Genomic DNA, 23539 nt, shown 5'->3' on the forward strand with positions numbered 1-23539 from the left:
ATGAACTGTGACACCACGTTTGTGGTATATACTATAGTTTGTACATGTGGGCAAATATATGTCGGGAGTACAATTAGGAGACTCCGAGACAGAATGGTTGAACATTTTAGAGCATGGAAAAATGGTGATACCAGGTACCCCATAGCGGCGCATGCTGTACAGAATTTTGGTAAAATGGATGAACACAAATTTAGTTTCCATGGGATAGATCATGTTACTCAGGACCCACGTGGGGGTAACAGACTGTTGAAACTTAGACGCAGAGAGGTAATTTGGATAATGAAACTTAGAGGTGTTGAAGATGTTATGAATACTGACAATGAATATCAATTCTTTCTGGGACAAGACTGAAGATGTATTAAAATCTGTGGAGTCATGGATAAATAACATCTCAGAACTACTGTATAGATGAATAAAATGGGATAGTTGTATTGGAGATGATTTTGTGTATATAGGTACATGTTTTTAGTTAATTTTATGAATCTACATGATTCTTATTTTGTACAATGTGTGAAACATTGCCTTATAATACAATAAGTATCTTATGGAGGGCTGAATTAAATAGAATCTAAGGAGTATGGACGTATTTGCATGTCTTAAGATGGCGCCGGTGGTCTTCGGACTATATTAGACACTCCAAGATGGTGCCTAAGCGGCACGCCAATTCGGGAGTGTAGATATTCGCTACCCACGTTTCGGTAAGTCTACAGTTTATACTGCATGTCTAACTGTGGCCATTTAGTATCCATCTATGATAAGTAATGAGATCTGTATATCTTTTTGCAGCATTTGGACTTTGTAATATTAGAGTTTTGGGAGCGTATACGTGCGATAGAAATTGGAGTTTGAGGGTGAGTTGGATTTATATCATTATCATGCTAGGGATGACGAGTTGGTCTCTTCTGATTCTTATGTTGATTTGAAATGTATGATTTGATTACAGCATCGAACGGATGTTGTGCCGTGATATGATGTGATATTTGATACCACGAGTCCATACTTCAGTGAAGGAACTACATTGGATCATACGGTAAAGATATGATTCTTTATGTTGATTTATTGCAATGTGCGCATGTACTACTGACACTGGGTACTAGCGTGATACATGGTGTCGTGCCGTGATGTGATAGGAATTACCGATAAACTTAAGGGCTGAGGCAATAGCTGTACTGTATGGTTTTAGGGACCTAAGATCTGAAATTATTTATATTAGACTATGGATTTGATAATATGTTGTGTGGCCATCTTTTGTGATGATGTGAACAACCTCGGATTACTATGATTTTAGGTGATTGGACGGTATCTATGACTGCAAAATTTTGACTGGGACGTCTATATGGAAATCTCAGGTGATTTAATACAGAGATAAATGCATGGTATGATTTTGGGTCTGTGATGATACTACCTCTATTTTGGTAATGGATTCACTTGCTTCCCATTTATAGTGGGTGGAGCATGACTATGGTGTAGGCTTAGCTATCTTTTCACACTCTCCTTTATCCACTGGGTACTCTGACTCCGCCTATTCCTTTCGGGGACTACAGTATGTTACATGGGAGTAGGTGATGATGGAGTCCCATTGACTTATGAGAATTGTATGTTTATTTGGATTGCAGCCCTGAGGAAGTCAAAGTGTTTTACAACTACAAAGATGAAACACGTGTTGGCTGCATCTTGAAGAAAGGATGTACTAATTGGAATGAATATGAATATGAAGAAAATAAATTTGGTTGGATAATCATTTCCGGAATATAGGAACTTTAAATTTTAGAAACTGGACTGTGGAAACTGTGCCAATTAAGACTTGAATGAACTGAATATCATTATAATTTACCTTCTTTATATTGTTATTTGAGTGCTTAGGAGGGAATAATTTTAAATAAAAATTTACAGCGTTAACATCTGTATTTAAAATATTTGTATCTTTGCAATTGAAATATCTACATTTTCAAGTTTTTCTAAGGCATGTTACAACGTAAAAAAATAATTTGCACTTTTGTTATGTTGGAAATGGGGGAACAATTACTTCTAGAACTCAAATTTGGGCTTAGGTGTGGCAGTGATAAGGATGTGGATTCATGAGGGGTGGAGTCATGCAAAACGGGCGGCTGACCATTAACTTATACATTTCCGCAGCTGACTTAGGCAGCTCAACTTACTGCAGCCTCCCCACATTGGGTACTTTACATAAAGATGGATTGTCGTCCCTGCATTTTAGTTAAGGCTAATTAAGAGTTCAGCCATTTCACCATGGGAATCTACCCTGGAAACAGTTTATCGTTCTATCAAATTTATTAAGGCCAGCCCATTTGAGCCTTCCTGACTGCCAGTACCCCTCCCTGCGATAGATGCCCGGCTGGGCCTTATGCGAGTACCCTTTCTTCCTTTTCACTCCCACAAGGTGCACATAACACGATCTCGCAGTCATCCTCAGGTGCCCCTTCATTGTGAGGTCCTGATGATACCCCATATCGATAGTTGGGTCGAAACATCTGTGACTACTTGAAGCGGACCATTTTTTCAGCCACTATTATTGTATGAGTAGGCTGCGCGTACCTAATATGTATTGATTTAATGGTCGTCTTTGTACAATTTGCTGAAATCTCATTTTTATATGACAGTCACAACCTTTAAATAAAGGTTTCACAATCACTTGGGACATGATGCACTGGATTGAAAATAATGTCATTACAGTATATAAACAACATGATTTCATACTAAATGTGTGTTATATGCCTTTTCTCTTTCAGACATCTCTTTGCCTTCGATTATTGTGATTGTGCTATTACATAATAAGTATTTATTGTTGATTGTCCACAGGAACCGTTGTTTTTGTTAAGTCAACTTACTGGAGGACATAAACTTACAGAACATAATATCACCTCTTTATTTTAAATCTTCTCTCTATTTCTGCAAAACTTCTTTCAGTGTCTTATATTTCTCTTTCTGTCTCACAAAGTATCCCATAAAAATTGAAATTCATTATCTCCTCCATTTTCTTTGGCACTCTTGCTATTTTCCTGACATACTTCAGTGTACTTCTTCCCCCATTTTATCTATCTCACCATAATGTTTTGCTCTTTTGTCCAACATCAGTCATTCTTCGTCTGTATTCAGACTTGTCGCAAGCGTTTTTTTGGTTTTTTTTTTGCCATCACTACATTCATTTCTCTATTCACCTGCATGCCACCCTTCTGATTAAATTATTCTCTCTTCCTGTATACAATTTCCTTCCCTGCCAATTCTTAATGTGTCATCATGTTACCAATTTGTTGTCACCCCTAATGGGGGGGTTGTCCCTTATGTTACCAGTCTGTGTAAATACTTCCCCGCTTTACTCACATCCCGTTTTTTGAATTTGTTTTTGTGTCTTGCTTTTCTTCTAGGTGTTGCCTGACAGCATAGCTCTTTTCTGAAGTATTGTTGCAGATTCTTTAAAATATACTGTGTCTTTGACTCTAGCCTGGTGAGTATTGCCCTCTCACCACATGCTATTGGCTGTTTTTGTTTATCATTCCAACGTCCATACATTGCAGTGCTTAAGAGACTGTTTAACATCTGAAAAATACATTTAAATCACTCATTAAATTCTTTCTCATAATGCCTTGTTTACAGTTGGCAATCCTATTGTATGTATTTGAAAGAAATCAACTTTTTTAAATGTCTTTGGCAGTGCGTGTGTGCCACCCTGACATTTACGTAATTACCTAATTGTTTTTTATTTTCTCACAGGGCTGTTTCTTTTTAGATCATAACCACCACCATTACCACTACCACTACCACAACCCTTACCACAGTCTCCATTATCAGAACCACCTATTTACATTTACCACCATCATTACGACCACATTTACCTTTGTGATTACAACAGTTAACCCCAGCGTTACTACTATCTCCAATAACAGCACTTCGACCACCACTGTTTCTGCCACAACCACCATATGGCTCTCACCACCATTATCACCTCCATCATTACATCAACACAATTTTACAACTACAACCAGTAACACTACCACCATTATTATTAGAAAAGCTAATATGTCTGGACTTAAAAGGCTAACAGATACAGATGTTGGCATGAAACATTTTTGTTTACATTGATTCAGTCTTCAATGCAACACCTATTGTATTTTCAATTCTGGTTTATTTATCTGCATTCTTTTGTACTTTATGCCATTCCTGTTTTCTTTGGACAGCCAGTGGGCTGATCCCGAATGTGTTAGTTAGGGGTGGTGGGATGATGTGGTATTGCAGTTTTTGGAAGGAACTTTCTGCTTGTATAACTCTCCACTTCCATTTTAAACCCCATTGAAATGAAAGATAATTTGCGAAGAAAAGGAGCAAAAGAAGAAGAATTGAAGCACTTGGTAGGTAAACCCCTTTCTATGGTAAAAAGACCCTCTCTTGACTTGTACTCCTGAAACGTCTGTCCAAAGTGAGCACAACTCATTCCCCACCAGCCTCTTGGAGCCCATAAAGGGTGGACTACCTGGGAACCCTGAGTGAAGGACATCTGTAGACTGGTGCCCTTAGTGTGTGAACGACACTCCTGCTGAATACACCGGGACCTTGCAAGTGGCTTAAGGGCTCGGGGTGAACTGCACAGAGTGATCTGCCTTGAAGACCATGGGAGTGCCTCTGTAGGAAGACACCTACAAATAATGCAACTATCATGGACTGCACTGGAGGTCTAGGCAGTTAATTTCACCTGTTTCTTCAGTAGAGGACTCAACAGTCTGAATGATTCATGAAGAACCATCATGATGTCAGCAGCTTAAATTTGTGAAGCGGAATGCTGCAAAAGAGCATTCCTTGTGGCTAGAATGTGGTATTAGAAATCCACTGGGGAAAAACCCATGCTATTTTGTCCAGTGAGTCGAAGCTTCCCTAAAGCGAGACAGACGCTCATGTGGCTTTCTTGAAGGTTGCTGTAAGAATTTGTACGTTTTTATTGAGGTGGAGAAGGATACCTCTCAATCAATAGTTACAGTCTTTGTCAGGGTTACCCACTAAAATCACCAAATGTGTCTGTGTAAAGTATTTATACAGTACTCAAGCTGTAATAAAGTAAAAACACAACACAAGAAAACCACAAACCAATTTAGAAAACCAAAGTAACGTTTAATAAATAAAACAACTCCAAAACGACAAACACTGAATAAGAGGATCCGGAGTTATGAATTTTTAAAGTTTAAGATTCAGAATAGTACCAAAAAGCATTACGTGGTTATCTGGTAGCACTTGAGTGATACCAAGAGCAAGTGATGGCTTACTACAATGAAGAGTAGGTCGGATATAGAAACCAGGTTCGATCCAGTCAGAAATTTTACCTTAGGCCTCTGGAATTGAGGTTCAGAATCCTCAGTGGGTCAAAGCAGTAGGCTGTGTACAAAGAGAGCCCTCTGTCAGAAAGCCGTTGGATGAGGTCTTGGTTAAGCCTGTTTACTTTTGGCGGAAAAAAAGAGTGGGAGAAAAGGCCCATCACCGGCCAGAAGCTTTTTGCACCTCTGTGCGGTAAAGATTTCTACCTTCTAACAATTGCTTTTTTGGAGCTGAGATTCTTCAAGTGGGGCAACACTGCAGGCTGCAGCCAAACGGTGCACCACAAGGCTGCATACCTTCTATGTATATGTAGTGAGAGCAACCTGAATTTTTGACCCAGCAGCAGTGCACCTTCAGCGAATCGGCTTTGCAGGTTGGTCATGATCCCCCACCAGTTCTCAGAGCAAAAAGTTGGCAACTTCGTTTTTAGGTTTCAGGATTTGTTAAGAGGAATAGACTTCGACCCCAGTGAAGGGATCGCCACCATGGAGATAGCACTTGAGGGTCAAGGTTCACTGCATCAGAGGTCAGCAGCAGGGTCGACGGCAGGTCCAGTTGGAACTGGCCAGCGGGTACTGGAGGAAAAATGCCTCTGGAAGATTTGTTTGTCCCAGTAGGTAAAACTGGAGGTTTGCTTGAACACCCTTGGAGTCCACTTATTTGTGGGAGAGGAGGTCCAAACTTCAGGGCTCTTCTCAGGTCACAGACAACAGGTCAAATACTCTGCTTTTCTTCAATTGGTCCAGAAAATGTTTTGTATGGGGTGCTGGTGATGACACATTTATGCCCAGTGCGCTTGAAAAAATGGCTTGGTGCACTGCGGTAAATTCCTGAAAAAGATCTGAAAAAGTTTTTTTTAGAGGGTGATAGACTTGGGTGCTCCACCAGGTTGCGTAACCGTCCAAGTACGCTTTGGTAAATAACGCTTGATTAGCGCACAAACGTTGTTAGTGCGTCCCTGTGATTAGGCACACCTTTGGGTTCGTCACGAAAGGACAGATTCCATTGTTGCTATTTATGATTATTTATTATTATTGTAAATTTAACTTGTTCATTTCAATTACATTTCCATGAAGCGGATATTCATTTCATATCCTTGTTAAAGTTGATTCGGTTCATATTTGCAAAGCTAAAACGACAACGCTCCGATGCATTTCGGGCATGGCCCTTTCTCAAGGAGCTCTGTTGGTAAAAATAACATCATTTGAAATACGCAATGATTTGAGATATTCATTACACAAGATCCAAAAAGAACTAAAGATGACGAATAAACATACAAATTAATTAAATGCATTCATGACTGGAGTTTTTTTAAGAAAACTGAGGCAACATGTGTACATGCAAATTGATTGAATGCATTTCTAGATTCGTTCGTGTTTGACATATGTGGTGTGCAAAGATGCGTCGTGACATAACACGGTGTTAAAATGGCTTCAAAAAACAGAATCAAAGAAACATACCGAATGTTCTCTGTTTGCGGCAGAGTTCACGATTGTCGCTGGTTTGTGCTGTTAAAAAGAAACAGCGCGGATAATGGTGAATTGTTTGGACCATAGCGTGTCCACAGGGTGTCACAGAAAAAATCTTACGGTTGACTTACTTGGGTATGAGGCACGATTGGAATCTTCATGTTTCTGTGGGCTCGGATGAGATGGAGTGTGAATATTTTCCCGCAGTGATCGGGAATTTGAAAACCGGCATGGACCCGGAAGTCAGGGGTTAAAAAACTGACTAAGGTTTTAGGAAAAGCGTGGCGGCCATCTTAACTTGGATAAGATGGGAAGATATGACCGTAGGAGTGTGACAATCGTCTTGCCTTGGAATGGGAATCGAAAAAATTCTTAAAATTCGGGGTGCAGGTGTGATGTGTGGGGCGGATTAGGGTGTGTATATGGACAAGATGTGAAACATGGGTGGACAAATAAATAAAACTATGTTGCAATTCAGTGAAAAAATTCAGTGAAAGAAACAGACCCCACAGTTGGCAATGCGTTACAGTATCATACCAATTTCTATAGGTAGCAACTCAGTTCAATGCGGTCATTGAGACCGAATGGTTTCAGTGATTGTAACCGATAAATCCAGGCTGTTTCTCGTTGTAATAGAGTCTTATTATTGTCTCTGCCTTCACTTTTTGTCACCAACTCTAATACCATAAATTTCAACTGAGCAATGTTGTGTCTCTGTTCATGAAAATGCATGGCTATGCTGGATCGTTCGTTTTTGGTTCGTATGTTGGATTTGTACTCATTGAGTCTTATTTTTACTTTTCTTTCGGTTTTCCCAATGTAGATCTTACCACATGGGCACTTCAATAAGTAAATGAGGTTCATAGAATTGCACGTGGCATTCACATTCACCGATGTTATTTCCCCTCATGGGGTGGCATATGCTGTTTCCTCTTATGATGTTATTACAACTGTTGCAGTTGTAACAGGGTAATGTTCCATTGTATGTCATCAGTTTCATGGATTCTCTTGACAGGATCTCTTTGAGATTGGCTGCTCTGGTATAAGCCATGATGGGGGGATCTTTGAATAGGTCTTTAAAGTATGGCTCTGTGGCCAATATGCGGCAATGATTCAATATGATTTTTTTGTATTGGTTACTTTGGGTGGAGTGTCGTGAAACCAACACCATTCGGTTGTCCTCTTTCTTAGTGGCTCTGGTCAGAGCTTTAGTCCTTGAGGTGGCGTTTGCTCTCTCAGTTGCCTCACTTATAGCGTCTTGGGGGTACCCCCTGTTTAATCTAATGCCTGTCTCTTTCATGCGGGTATGGCAAGTTGTGGGATCCGAAGTTATCCGCTTGATTCGCAGCATTTGACTGTATGGAAGATGCTTTTTTAGAGAATTCTGGTGAAAGCTCGTATAGTGGAGGGTATTATTGCCGTCTGTGTCCTTTCTGAACAAATCCGTTATTATTCTTCCTTCTGTGAGTTCAATTGAAACATCCAAGAAACTTATGATGTGGTCGCTGATATGCCAAGTGAATTGAATCCTATTGTCTTTGGTGTTTAGTTCAGTGAGTGCAGCTTCCAATTCAGCCCTCGAGTTTTTCCAAATGAAGAAAAGATCGTCTATGTAACGAACAAACATTTTTAAATTATCTGTCCAGTTGTTGTTACCATAAATGAATGTGTTCTCGAACTCAGCCATATAGATGTTTGCGTAGGTTGGCGCGGCGCAATTGCCCATGGACATACCGGATAATTGTAGGTACCACTGTTGGTCATGGGTGAAATGTTATGTTATGTTATGTTACATTTTATTTTTATAGCGCACAGCGACTCAAAAAGAGTATCCTGGCGCTTTCACAGCGAGACCTACAGTAGGTAACACAACACGACAACAAAGCAGAACGAAGATGTGATAAACAGAAAAAGAAACCTATAAAGTAAACAGCCAGGTTTTAAGACCTTTCCTGAAAGCCAGTAAACTCGTGGCACCACGAAGTGTCAGTGGCAGAGCATTCCACAGCTGGGGGGCACGCAGACCAAAGGAGCGACCCCCAATGCGGGCTTTTTGAATACGCGGTACAACTGCCAGCAGCTGTGACTCTGATCTAAGTGCCCGTGCCGGTTGATAAAAGGACACTCTCCTTTGGAGGTACTTCGCACCTCCAGAGTGTAGGGCCTTATAGGTCAGAGTCAGCGTCTTAAAGATAATGTGCTTACGAATAGGCAGCCAGTGCAAGGCCTGCAAGAGGCATGACGCCCTAGCTCGCCTATTAAGACCATAAATGGCTCTCGCCGCCGCATTTTGTGTCACCTGAAGGCGCTGTAGCAGATACTCCGGCAGGCCCAGGTATAGGACGTTGGCATAGTCCAACCTGGACCCGATCAGAGCCTGCACAGTCAGTTTCCGGTGTTCTTCCGATAACAGGGGTAGAAACTTTCTTAATACCTTCAGGAGACCAAAGCAGGTGCCCGTCACTCCCAGAATCTGGGCTCTCATTGACAGACCCTTGTCCATCTTGACACCCAGATTCTTGGCCACTGCAGATGGGGCAGAAGGGGGAGACATGTCTATAGGCCACCAGTCATGCCAGTCAGGCTCAGACGTACACCCGAAGAAGAGCACCTCAGATTTCTCGGGGTTGCACTTGAGGCCACCCAGATTAAACCATCTGAAAACAGCCCCGAGGCACTCCCGGATGCTCTCCCCATTAAAATCTCCTCCCCTCTCACAGGAGAAGAGGAGCTGAGTGTCGTCAGCATAGGACACGATCTGGGCCCCGCAAGACTCCGCCAGAGCCGCCAAAGGGGTCATGAAGATGTTAAATAGGGTCGGGCTCAAAATAGAGCCCTGAGGGACCCCAACACCCAATGGCGGCATCACAGCAGAATCCGGCGTGGTCCAGACCGTTTGTCGGCGGTCGGCTAGAAATGAAGAAAACCAGCTGAGCACCGTCCCCCTGAGGCCTATCTCGAAAAGTCTCGAGAGCAGGCGTTCATGGGGGACGGTGTCAAATGCCGCCGACAGGTCCAACATGACCAGCATGGCCCTGCCTCCGGAGTCCAAAACTCCTTTGATGTCTTCTGACACCTCCAGAAGTGCGGTCTCGGTACTGAGACTAGGGCGGAAGCCTGACTGGGACGGATGCAAGAGCTCATGCCCTTCCAAAAAATTGGAGAGCACCATTTGAATGTGCTTCTCCAAGACTTTCATCAAGGCAGGCAGGAGTGAAATTGGTCGATAATTGACCAATGCCTCCGGATCAAGACCAGGCTTTTTCAATAAGGGGATCACCATAGCCTGCTTCCAGGCTAATGGGACCAGGCCCTGGCTCAATGAAAGGTTGAGCAGCGGGTTGACCAGAGGATTTAGGACTTCCGCCATTCTCGCAAGAAACTTTGCCGGACAAGGGTCCAAGGGCGAGCCAGATTTAAGAGCGCCCAAGAGTCCTAACGACTCAGCGGCCGACTATGATAAAGCGTGTAAATCATCAATTCCATGAGATAAGGTTGTAGAGAAGTGGGAATGTCACTATTTAGGATGGCTTTTTCCACGGCTTCGATCCCGCCGCCGTGGGGGATTGATGTGTATAAACTGCTGACATCGGCAGTGCATAAAATGAGGTCCTCTCCTTCTTCGATTCGTATTTCAGATAATTTTGCCAGGAATTCGGTAGTGTCTTTAATGTAGCTTTTCTGGTTCTTTACCAACGGTTGTAAGTGTCGATCCAAGAATTTGCCCACCGGTTCGTGGATGGAACCTCTGGTGGAAATTATCGGACGAAATGGTGGATCCACCATATTTTTGTGAATCTTTGGGAGCATTGTGATGGTTGGGCTTCGGGGATGTTCTGCCATCAGGTATTTTCTGGTCCTGTCATCGATGATTTCATCATTTGTAGCTTTCAGGATGAGTTCCCTTAGTTCATTCTTGTATTCTGTAGTGGGGTTGCTTTCAAGTGGCATGTATGTATTCCGGTCAGAAATATGCTCCAGTATTTTTGCGGTGTACATGCTGGTGTTCACGATGACTATTGCGCCACCTTTGTCTGCCTTAAGGCACTTGATTGAGTTGTTATTGGCAATCCTTCTGAGGGTGTCCTTATCTTTTTGACTGATATTGGGTTTTATCGTTTTTTGAAAGTTGATTTTTGCAATGTCTTGTCTGACAAGGGTTTCGAAGGTATCAATGCTCTTATGACTACATGGTGGCATATAGGTACTTTTTGGGCGTAGGCCAAGCAGTTGGTCAGGTTTCACCTCTGAGGCTGGTGTTAATACGTTGCTGAAAAAATGTCTCAGCCTCAATTTCCTGGTCAATTTAAATGTGCTTATCTCTAGCTCGAGAAGGTTGCTTGAATGAGTCGGAATAAAAGATATTCCTTTTTGTAGAAGTTTTACTTCATGTGGTGTCAGTGTCACATCTGAAATATTAATAACTAACGATTCTTCTTCTTGCTGGCTTTCTTTGAGCTTCTTGTTTCGGTCTGATTTATAACCTTTTCTCTTGCTCCTCCGGCGGGGTCTTCTGTTTCCTCTGGGCCTTCCTCTAAAAAAGGCTCCGAGGTGGAAGTGCCATCTGTGGTTGAATTTGTGCTGTGTCCAGGTTCCTGAGTATCTCTTGATGTGGTTGAGCTGAAAGTAGTACGTTTCGGTGGGCGATTGGAAGTCTCACTACCTGAGGATGAGGTGTCCGTTTGTTGACTGTATGGTTTGTTGTGGCGTCGTTGGGCATATATGTCTGCCCAGGTGTAAACCTCACCTAATTTGTAATCCAAGGTGTCCCGTCTGAACTTGCGGATTTTCCTTTCATTTATTTCTTTGGTGTGTTTTTCAAGTTGTAATTTAATTTCTTCCAGGGTTTTTGTTAACTCATCTGGTGAGATTGTTAGTTCAAACTCTTTTTCAATTTCAGTTATTTCTTTGGATAGATCGGTGAGAATGCCGGAAAGCTCTTCCACGATTAATAAAATTAAATCTAGACTGCATTTATTAAGGATGGCATTCCATCTTTCCTGAAAGTCTTTTGAATTTTTGCACAAAGAAGGCTTCAGTGAAATCCTGAGTCCACGTGGTATACGCAATGCGCGGTGGTATTTAATGAGAGTGTTGGCATGGAGTTTCTGATTAATTTTTCTTTTGGATAGGTATAATAGCTGTTTGACACATTGCTCTTTTGTGCGGTTTGAAGTGGCTTGTGTAAGGTCCTCATTGATTAGAGCGTAAATTTGCGCGGTTTCATCTTCTCCAAAGGCCAGAGTGCTGGCTCTTTGTTCTGTGGTCTTTGAGATCTCATCATATTGCATCGTGAATTTGTGATAGCGTGCCACCGGCCTGGAGGGTGGTTGGATAATATATGCGCTTGAAAAAATGGCTTGGTGCACTGAGGTAAATTCCTGAAAAAGATCTGAAAAAGTTTTTTTTAGAGGGTGATAGACTTGGGGTGCTCCATCAGGTTGCGTAACCGTCCAAGTACGCTTAGGTAAATAATGCTTGATTAGTGCACAAACGTTGTTAGTGCGTCCCTGTGATTAGGCACACCTTTGGGTTCGTCACGAAAGGACAGATTCCATTGTTGCTATTTATGATTATTTATTATTATTGTAAATTTAACTTGTTCATTTCAATTACATTTCCATGAAGCGGATATTCATTTCATATCCTTGTTAAAGTTGATTCGGTTCACATTTGCAAAGATAAAACGACAACGCTCCAATGCATTTCGGGCATGGCCCTTTCTCTGGACGCACTAACAACGTTTGTACATTTATGCCCAGTGCCTGTAGTGTAGTTCCTATATTCCCAATAGGCTCTGCGCATTGGAATAATATCTTCAATAGTATAGACGTAGGACAGAGGTTAACTAGGTCTTCTCTTGACGATATTAGACTTAAGTTTTGTGTGCCAGCTAGCTCAGAGTTCACTAGAAACTTTCTCGAATAGGCGAGGAGGATTTTAACCTCCCTGGATAGACAAGAAGGGATTTAGTTTCTGACAACCATAGAACATGACAACTTTGCTCTCCCTGATCAAGAGTATATCTCTAGAGTCGTGTGAAAACAAAAGACAGCTATTTTACTCAGTCAATACGTGCATACTTAGTTTCACCAGATTGCAGAGAAAAGGAGAGACGGGCGTTTTCAATAAAAGGTGTTATTTATTGATCAGTCTCTTTTCTCATACAAGAGAAATGAATTGCTACAATTGCAATACTTATAGTTAAGTAAAGTGCATACAGTAAAAGCAGGATTATGAAATAATACTGTAAAAGCATGGATATGGTTTCTTAACCATATAATACTTTAAAATGGATAAAAGATATACATACATATATACATTGACTAATCGTACTCAACTGGTGCTTCTAACTACGCCTACCCCGGTGTACCTGACCTAAGCCTAATACATGGGAGGGAGTAAGTAAGTAGCAGTTTAAGTTAAGTTTTTTTTGCCAAGACTCTGACTCAAGCATTCTCTACAAGGGTTTAGTCAGTTCAGTACCTGGGATTTAGAAGGCTGGAGGTCTGGTATCTCTTTCTCAGGACTCGGTATCCCAGTCACCCGCGAATGTGGGCTGGAAACGCTGGAGGCTGGATTTCTCGGCAAGAGAAAAGACAGCGTCTTCCTCAGCGCGTCAAAAGGTGAGGGGCAGCGTCCGTGGGCTCTCGCATCAGCTGGGCTCTCCGGCAAATAGTCACTGCTCCAGGTTCATCACCACCGTGTCTCTGCTTAGGACAGCGTTGGTATATTTATACCTGAGAGGTGCTGGGTTTGACGTAAGGATGGACATAAGACGTCAATAAGGATGTCACTAAGAACTGAGCGTTCTTGCAGTGCTTTACAGGAGTTGTTGGACTAAATCAAAACATAGCAGGCGGGGATTTCCCAGGTTGCTCGAGGCTTGGATTTGTTTAAGAACTCGGTGTGCTTTCTAGGGGGCTGAAGGAATAGTGCTCGCTTAATGTGACAGCATGCGCTATGACTAATTTATGAAACGGGTTTCTGTGCCGTTGTATGGTCAGAAATAGGAGTATCGATACAGGTCCCTAGATAAACACACTACATGCCAGCCTGTGTGTGGGTTAAACTTCTGCCCACTCCCTTACCAATGGGGTAAAAGTTCTCAGGGATGATCATACCTACTTTTACAGTACGTCATATATGCCCTACTAGAAGCAGTCCCACACTGCCTCGCTCTGCTTAATGCTAGTATAGCAGAATCTTTCGTCTCTTGTGAAGAGCACCTGTGCATAGGTGTGGATATTCAAGAAAATCAAAGCAAAGAAGTCAGACGCATCTCTCTGTGCTCTTGAGCAATCGCCAAGATGCAGACCCTTAAATACGTTGCACCGGCTGGTGCAGATGTTTCATCATTGAATACAAAGAACCAGTGAGTACCCCAGGCGCGTGTCGGCTGACATGCATCACCCACATTAGAAGACCAGACAAATTATACACCTGCTAATAAGGCTGTCCAACCACCTGCAAGTCCAGATGAAGAACCGCCTTGGATGCGCATAAATCAGCACATCACTTAGGGTCGAAACATCAACGTTATATGTCATATACCAGTTCGCACAAAGTACAACTGACCAAAAGGAACAGTTTAAACCCCCTTGTGACTATTGTGCTAATGTATTGGATAATCTGAAAAACAGTTTTCTATTTTATGTATTTATGTATTGTCACTTGTAACACTTAGTCACCAGTCACGACCTACACACGTTGTATAACCACAGTCTGTGTATTCTATGTTTATTGGACAGTATATCTGATTCACTGAAGAGATCAGAGGTTGGGAAAAAAAAAGTGAAAACAATCTTTTGAAAAATTGAATAACTAAAGACTTGTTTATTCCTTTTAATCTGTGGTCCGTGTATAATTATTGTGAATATCCCCCCTGGGACATTAAGAATACATCCATGTATTAAGTACTATGATGAATTGAATAGTTCTTTTCTGACAGAACCATTGTTTTTTCGTTTAATTTCCCGCCCAGGTTCTGAGGTTTACAGGGTTACCCCATTACAGTTAATGGTAATGCCTAGCCAAGACAGCATGAGTTGACTCCAACATTGGAGTTCTGCCCGAGTGTTTGTCAGTAGGGTGCCGTAGTTCTTGCGTGTTGTACGGTCAAGCGTGGAGAATATTTGGAGGCCCAAATAGGGGATGCCTGACTCAGCCCACCCAAAGGGAAGGTCAGTTTTTAGCTGCTCTAGGTCAGTGTTGGAAATGGTTAGGCTAAGAGCTTGTGTCTTTTGAATATTAATCTTAAAGCCCGAGACCCGGCCAAACTCGGTGAATTCCTGCATGAGTGGAGGTATAGAGGTAGATGGTTGAGTGAGAAAGAGCACCACATCATCAGCATAAAGAGAAATCTTGTGTTCCCTGTCCCCATATAGATCCCAGTGATTGTGGCGTTTTGTTGGACACGCTCCACGAAAGGATCCATGTGCAGAGTGAATAATAGGTGTGATAAGGGACACCCGTCAGGTGCCTCTCCAGATCTTAAAGGTTTGAGACTTGACCCGATCCACACTAATCCTTTATATGTGCTATTGTCCCACTGTAAAAACTGCGGCCCCAAGCCGAATCTTGCCAAGGCCAGGCGCAGGCAAGGCCACTGGACCGGGTCAAAAGCCTTCTCGGCATCAACTGACCGGAGCAAGGTCGGCTTCTGGAGCGCTGGGTCTTGTCGATAAGGTGACGCAAGCGTCTGGTGCAGTCCCTACAACCTCAGTCCGGATTCATCCCGAAAGGTCAGGATCCACCAGCCCTTGCATGTGTGGTGTTAGGCGCGCCGCTAGTATGCTAGTGAAGATTTTTATGTCTACATTCAGCAAAGAAATGGGGCGGTATGAAGCACACTTCTTCATGTCCTTGCCTGGGTTTGGCAGGACCACCACTGTGGGCATGCGCATGGAGGGAGGTAAAGTTCCTTCTTTGCTGAAGGAATTGAAGAGTCGAGTAAGTAGTGGGACCAAGCTTGGCGCAAGGCTCTTGTGGAACTCTGAGGCAAACCCATCTGTTGGCCTTGGCCCTTTTGGCAGGTTCACCCCGAAACTTTTTGCATTTGCCTAGCCTGTTTCTGTAACCTGGTGTTGTTGATTTTAGGCCTCTGCGCACTTTTTCACTGTGGTTCAGTGTAAAGTGCGTGCGCTCTCTGTGTGGTGAGAGTGCCAACCCCTTGTTGCCTTGCTGGCTATTCCCGGGAGCTGTTCTGCTCCACCTTTATGCCTCCAGGACTGCTGGGACCTTTTTGCTTTGATTTTGCCCAGGCTTGCTACAGCCTCCCAGCGCCTGAGGAGCGCTCTATTTTTCTTTTTGGACTTGCCCAGCTGAGGAGGAATGCGTGGGTCCATGCAGCGCTGTGCTGCGTGTCCTGTCGGAGGGAATCCTGCCGTAAGGGATTCCCCCATGATGCCTTCAGTGCGCAGGTGCCCACCCTGCTTTCATGTTATAAATGACTGCGGGTGCCCAGTCCGCTTATCGGAGTCCTAGCGGGTGCCCACCCCGCAGGTTAACTTTATTTGTCATCCTGAGGGAGCCTACCCCTCGTTTTTGCCCCAATAGTTCACCGCCACAGCCGCGGGCCTACCGGAAGTCAGGCACTGTAGTGCCTGGCTGCGGGCGAGACTTCCGGTTTGGAAAGGAAGGCCTGCCACCTCGCTGGGATTGGAGGAAGCCGCCTCGATGGAGGAAGCTGGCGCCTGCATGTGTGGGGCTCGCATGGCTGAGGGAGAGCCCAGTGGGCGCCAGCAAGTGCAGCTTGAAGGAGAAGACACCGGAAGGCTGCCATTTCGAAGCGGGGCTCACTTGTTGTGGTGAAAGCCCCGCCTTCCACCCCAGCCATACCGCCAGGGAGGAGATTGCCGCCGGAGGAGCCCCAGCCAATGCACAGCCTGGTGAGTGAGGGGCTGCCTGGGGAAAGCTCCGGGTGTGCGTGATGGTGCCAGCGCGAGGCACCATGCCTCAGTTATCTCTTGAGCGGCACCGTCTGGCAGCGGGCCGATCCCACGTGGGGCACAGAGTCAGAGCGGCCCCGGTTGCCCAGTAGGCCGCTCCACCGTTTCGAGAATGGTTTGAGGGGCCAGAGGGGCCCGTGGGCATTTCTGTAGTTCTCCCCAGAGGGAGGCTGGTCTCTACAGCGGCGCCACTGGGGCGGTGAGGGCATGGTTGTTTCTAGAGCCTTGGGGTCTCAGACACGGGGCAGTTGTTCTCAGAGCCTCAGTGGCTCCACCAAGGGCAGCTACAGTGTTTTGGGGGACATCTTTATTTACAGAGCCCTTTGTGGCTCCAGCCTGCGCATATTTGTTTGGAAGAGCCAGATGGCTCCAGAGGGCACAGTCAGTTGTTCCTACAGGCTAGTGAGAGTCCATGCCCCCTTTGCCTTGGCTAATCTACAGCTGCTCAGCAAGTAGTGGGCAGCTGCACCGTTTAGGCGCAGTTACAGTGAGAGTCCCTGAGAGGGACAGAAGTGGCACAGAGGTGCCAGGCCTTCCACAGCTGCGCACCACTTAGTGCCAGCTGCAGCGTTAAGGCCCTGCTATTGTTCTCAGCTGCCCAGCAAGTAGTGGGCAGCTGCAACGTATAGGTTTGCACAGATAGCGCACCCCTGACTGGCGCTGCATTGGCAGCGCACCCTGACATTCTGGACACAGGGCATTTGAGCCCCTTCTTGGATGGCCAGTTGGCCATGGGGGCTGGTATATGGATAGGGCGCAAGGTCCTAATGTGATTGATGTGCTCTAAATGTGGTGCTAGAAAATGTATTGTGTATAGTATGTTTTGCGCACCCTGTATCTGATACCTCTAGATATGGTTTAGACTTATGAGGTTGTTTTAACTATGTAGGTTTGTGTTAGTGAGATTGTACTTCACTCTGTGCTTTACGCCCCTAATGTGAGTTATACTAAGGTGTTTAGACTAGTGAGGAGATTGCATAATGTGTTTATCCTGGCGAGGTTGGCTCAGGATGTAATTCGCGCCTGATGTGACTGTGCATAATGTAGTTTATGTTCCAGGTTGAGGTGGAGTACAGTGATTACCAGTGGCTACTGGTTGTAGGGTTATGATCTATTTTTGCTTGTACCAATTTATGCTAAGTGTTGATCCTGACAGTGGCCCACGTGGCCCTGTCCTGTGTAAATAATCCCTTGTGGATATTGCCCGTTTCAGTTGGCACAATGTATATTGTGTGATTACTATCTGATGTGTTTTGAGAATACAAAAGTTATTTTTATATAACCTTGTGTGGAGTTCCTTTTGTAGTGTGCCTGGGATGTTGTTGCTGTGTGCTTGCGCAAATGCTTTACACATTGCCTCCGGGATAAGCCTGTCTGCTCGTGCCAAGCCACCAAGGGGGTGAGCAGGGGTTATCTTGGCGTGTAACTCCCTTGCCCTGACTAGAGTGGTGGTTTCTGCCTGGCTTTGGCGCAAGCCTTAGCCAACCAGAAATCCCAGTTCTAACACCATCCTTCACCAGAGCCTTGCCTGATGCAAGGCCCTGAATCGCTCTCAATACCTCATCTGGCCTGATGTCCGTATCTAACTTTTCTTCATCCGCAGTCAGGAGAGGGCCGACCTGTTCCTGAGCTGCGTATGCCGCATCTGCTTCCTCATCTAGGGAATCTGCCGTATAGAGAGCTGTATAGAAGTTTTCGAATTCAAGTGCTCTTAGAGAATCTTCTTGCACTGTACTACCATGGGGGGTTTCAATCTCTACTATTCAGCGTTTAATTATTTGGGAGCCTACCTGCAACCAGTAGCTTCCCGGCCTTATTCGCCCATCATAAATGTGCAGAAGGTAGTATTAGGCCCTATCGGGGTCCAATGCTTTCAGTTGCTTGCGGGCATTTATAAGTTGGCGACGTGTCTGGACAGCACATATGTGGCGGTGTACCATCTCCTGTTCTTTGACCCGAACCTCCAGTTGGCCCCTTTTTTCCTTCCTGTCCCTGTTCAGTTTGGCCGCTATTGTGTCTCACAGTAGGTGTTCATTTGTGTGACCATCATCGTTGGTGTCCAGAAAGGTTTGTATGGCCTCGTGGACTTTTTTAATGTTGGCCTTATACGTAAATGTCAAAAAGAAGGGAGGTCTACTTACAAGTTCAATCTAGGACACGGAGTGATATGTAATCAAAGAGGGAAAAGTCCCAATGTTTCCCTAAGGGAAAAACCTATTTTATATATCCCCTCATAACTCAAAATATCAACAAATTAGCAACCACATTTCAAAAAGTAAGTGCAAGCATATAATGAATAAAATACATCGATATGGAAATTGTACAATTTATTACATACAACGCATTAATAAATACAAACTTAAAGTGCCATACAAAAGGAATAAAATTGTGTCAATTCACATAAAGAACAATTAAAAACAAGTTGTGGATGCAGCGTTTCGGTTTGTATAATAACACCTTCATCAGGACAAAGTTCTTGTTGATTAGAAAAGGAAATGAATTCCACCTCTCTAGTCAATTAGAGGGTATTCTTCACTAAGTCACTCTTTTGTACTAGGGTGCTTTTTACTGGTATGGTCCAATACTGGTTTCGTAGATTCCTTCAGATTTCTTATATTTTCGAAAGAAAATGAGGCACAAGCGGAGCAGGGAGGCCGACAAGATCGATAAAGAGCTGGTGAATTGTATAAAAAGACCGCCAAAATAGAATTGATGAGGAGGACGGTGCTGGAATTATTGAAGGGATCCAGTCACACGAAGCTCTATAATCCCTGTTTTAGGGCTACCTGTCTATAAAATTCGGTGGCTCCCTTAACCTCGGACACACCACAGAATATAAGAAATCTGAAGGAATCTATGTTGGGGTACGAAACCAGTATTGGACCATACCAGTAACAAGCATTTACAATGCAATGGTCTCGGCATTATTAAAGGTAGAGCTATTGGCATTGCTCATGATTTTTTTTTTTGAAATCATAAATAATGGCATTGTCATTTACATTGTCAATAGCTTAATCGTTACATAAATGGCATTGTCATTCGCCCCTCCCCCTTCTCCCCTTTCAGAGGGCCCTATTTCCACTCTGCACTTTCATGTCCTCGAAGCTCGAATTGGCAAATAGAGTTTTCGGGTCACCCAGGAGATTTCTTGAACCCCGCCAGACACTTTCAAAGAAACTGAAACAAATCAGCGCTCAGAGAGACACAGACCCCTATGAAAGGAGCTCAGTGCAGCCATGAAAACACCCGAAGCACTGTACTCCGTATAGTGGATTACACCGGCCGAGAGTGCCTTGAAGCCCGTCCGTGCGGTGCAGGAAGAGGACAGTGTGAGGCGGGAGAGGGAGGGGGAGGTCTGCGGGGTGGGCGGAGGGGGCTCTGCAGCTGGCCGGGGCTGCGTGCGAGGTGCGTCTGAAGTTACTGCACGCTGCTCTACCTACACACACCGACCTCCCCGCACCGTGTGATACCGCACACCGACCTCCCAGCACCGTGTGATACCCTACACCGGCCTCCACCTGAAGTTACAGCGCACTTCTTCACACACCGCACTGGTCTGATGTTACCGCTCACCGACCTCCACGCACCGCAGGGGGGCTACGCGTGAACGTGCTGCGCCTGAAGTTACAGCACACCGATGTCAACTCACGGGAGGGGGACTGTGCAGCCGGCCAAGGAGGTGTGTGCACAGACTGCGAGTGACGTTACAGCACACCGACCGCATCACGCCGGTCTGAAGTTACCGCACAGCGATCTGCATACTCCAGAGGGGGGGCTGTGCACCCTGCAGAGCTGTGCTGTGTGTATGCAGCTGCAACTGATGGTACCGCACTCCGACCTCCACACACCGGAGGATGGCTTAGTGTTTACATGCTGCGCCTGAAAGTTACCGGACACCGACCACCACGCACTTGACTGAAGTTGCCGCACTGTACAGGGAAAGGGGACTGTGCAGCTGGCCGGTGCAGGCGGAGATTGACATTACCGCACACAGGTCTGGAGTTACCGTACACGATCTTAAGTTACCGCACACCAGTCTCCATCCTCCAAGGGGCAGAAGAAAAGTTACATGTGGCAGCGAGGCTGATCTGGCCAACAATGGCGCCCAACAGCTTCCGTATTTTTTACACCGGTCTCCATCCTCCAAGGGGCAGAAGAAAAGTTACCTGTGGCAGCGAGGCTGATCTGGCCAACAATGGCGCCCAACAGCTTCCGTATTTTTCGGATTTGGGGGCGTGGTTTGCTGGCCTGAGTGACGGACTACGTCACGAGCTAAAGAACAGCAAAAATGACGCCCCCAAATCCGAAAAAGACGGAGCCTATTTGGAGTGACGGCTCTCTCCTCCAATGGCTGGCCTCCATTTAGGAAGCCAGCCAATGGGAGAGAGCCAAAATTAGAGGCGGGATATAGAGCCCCTCTAAGAAACATAAGATCTCTCTACTTCCGGTTCTTCCGAACCGGATAGTACCGAGACCTAAAAACCACCCAAGTACAAAAGAGTGACTTAGTGAAGAATACCCTCTAATTGACTACAGAGTTGGAATTCATTCCCTTTTCTAATCAACAAGAACTTTGTCCTGATGAAGGTGTTATTATACAAACCGAAACGCTGCATCGACCACTTGTTTTTAATTGTTCTTTATGTGAATTGACACAATTTTAATCCTTTTGTATGGCACTTTAATTTTGCATTTTTTAATGCATTGTATGTAATTGTACAATTTCCATATCGATTTATTTTATTCTTTATATGCTTGCACTTACTTTTTGAAATGTGGTTGCTAATTTGTTGATATTGAGTTATGAGGGCCTTATACGTAAGCAATTGATTGTTAAATCTCCACACCTCATGTCTCCGACAGCCCCCCTCTAACTGGCAAGAGAGGCTAATAGGAGAATGGTCTGAAAGCGATGCAGTGCCTATGGTAGTGTCTAGTTTCCTTAGAGTAATTTGTGGTGTAGTTAAGAAGAAGTCAAGGCGAGCATTAGACTGTACCGCTGAGAAAAAGGTGTAGTCACGAGCCGTAGGATTGCGCTGTTGCTATGCATCTACAAGTCCCACCCCCACCCGCCACTATTGCATCGATGTAGATAGCGCCCCAGGGTGACCTGTTCTCTGTGAGGTTCTGTCCAGGGCAGGGTCCTGTACTATATTGTAGTCTCCCCACACTATAAGATTCCCACCTGAGCTTTCCAGGACCAAGCTTAATGCGTCCCGAAGAAACACCTCTTGTCCCTCATTTGGCCCATATACCGTTGCCAGTGTATAATCGTGACCTCACATGACCACCCGTAGTGCCAGCAACCTACCTGGTATTTCTCTCTGCACAGTTAGTATCTTTCCGGAGAAGTGTGTAGCAAAAAGAACCGCAACACCTGCTTTCTTTCCTGCCCTAGATGAAAAGAATTGGCGATCAAACTAGCGAGACCGGAGGCGCATCCAGTCTGTGCGTTTTAAGTGAGTATCTTGCAGAAAACATATATTCCATCGGATTTCCTTGAGGTATGTCAGGAATGCCTACGGTTTTGCTGGTGTGTTAAGGCCCCGGGCGTTGAGGCTCACTATTAAAATGCTAAGGGGCACCATTGGCATATTGTGGGTGTGTGTACCTCAAGCCGGGGTTCCCTTCCCTCCCAACAACCAGCAGCCCTTTCCGCTTGGTGTCCTCCTGGTGACGGGGGCTACCCGGATCTTCCCAGTTGGGGGACTCCCAGCCTCGTTCCAATAAAGTAGCTATCCCTCCCCTCGTGGTGCATAGAGAGTGAGAGGGCCCTACCTCTAGCTATGTTGGTCCCTCATTGGCAGGAAGTCCCTCCCTCGCCTTGTCCCATCCTCAAATGTATCGTCCGGGACTTATGAGAAGGCCCTGCGTAATGTGTATCCAGAAATACCTGTTCAGGGTCATACCCAGTCCCATAAGCCTCTCTCAGCGTACGCAGCCATGAGTTGTCCGTGATTTCTCAGTTCCTAGCGGGGGTGGGTTGCATCAAAGAGGCACAAGAGAAAGAAGAAAAACATGAAATATCTACAGGAGGTGAACTTAGAAAGTGTCAACAACAAACAGACTGCCCATACTTTGGGACCTTGGGCACCTGTAGCACCATGGTGCATGGGTCCGTCTGGTTGGTGACATTGCAGCACCATCTTTTCGTACAGTGGGTGTGGGGTGGGCTCTGCTTGCGATGGCCAATCTTCTACATTCTTCTACATTGTCTGGGATCCGCCGACAACCATCAGGTCGCAACGGTCTGCAAGACGTGCTTAGGGCACCCTCATTCTGTTGCTTGGTCTCCCCCACCGTTCCTGGCCTGCAGCTGAGTGCCTCTCATCCCTTCTGGCTCTCCTTGTTTGAGGGTCGTTTACTTGAGTCATCGCCCGGATGTTGGCCCTCCAAACCACCGGCCACAAAGTCAACCCCCAGGGCTGTCTGCGACTCCTGCAGGGACCTCCGTGCCCGTGTATCTTTATTCCATACGTAGAGTAGTCTAAAGGAATGGCCCAATCTGTAGCGAATCTTGTGATCACGCTGGAATGTGGTGACAGGGAGCAGAGTCCTGAGGCGTTGGAGTGTTAGTTGGGAGAGGTCCTGGTAGATGCCCACTTGTAGGCCTTTGAACTGGATGTTTGCCTTACCCCGGGTGGCTGCCATAATAATTTCTTTTTGCCAATAGGAATGGAGGCATATGAGGATATCCTGGGGCTGACCTGGGTTCTTTGCCAGGCGGCCATCCCTGTGCATGCAATCCCAAACGATCTCCTGGCCTTCTAGTGCCGGGGCAAAGCATCAGAAAAGCCG

General features: G+C 45.1%; 2 long non-coding RNA genes across 2 annotated transcripts in view; both read left to right on the forward strand.

Annotated features, from left to right (window-relative positions):
* The window catches only part of LOC144817652 (uncharacterized), a 105744-nt gene that overhangs the window by 21182 nt on the left and 61023 nt on the right, over window positions 1-23539 (forward strand). The window contains exon 2 of the long non-coding RNA XR_013606936.1: window positions 3387-3466. This is a non-coding gene — a long non-coding RNA (uncharacterized LOC144817652). The remainder of the gene's footprint in view (window positions 1-3386; window positions 3467-23539) is intronic.
* LOC144817656 (uncharacterized) lies at window positions 784-1352 on the forward strand. The gene is made up of 3 exons (XR_013606937.1): window positions 784-851; window positions 944-1030; window positions 1289-1352. It is a non-coding gene; the product is annotated as an uncharacterized LOC144817656 (long non-coding RNA).

This window comes from Lissotriton helveticus, chromosome 1_1 (assembly GCF_964261635.1).
Source record: "Lissotriton helveticus chromosome 1_1, aLisHel1.1, whole genome shotgun sequence".
NCBI lineage: Eukaryota > Metazoa > Chordata > Amphibia > Caudata > Salamandridae > Lissotriton > Lissotriton helveticus.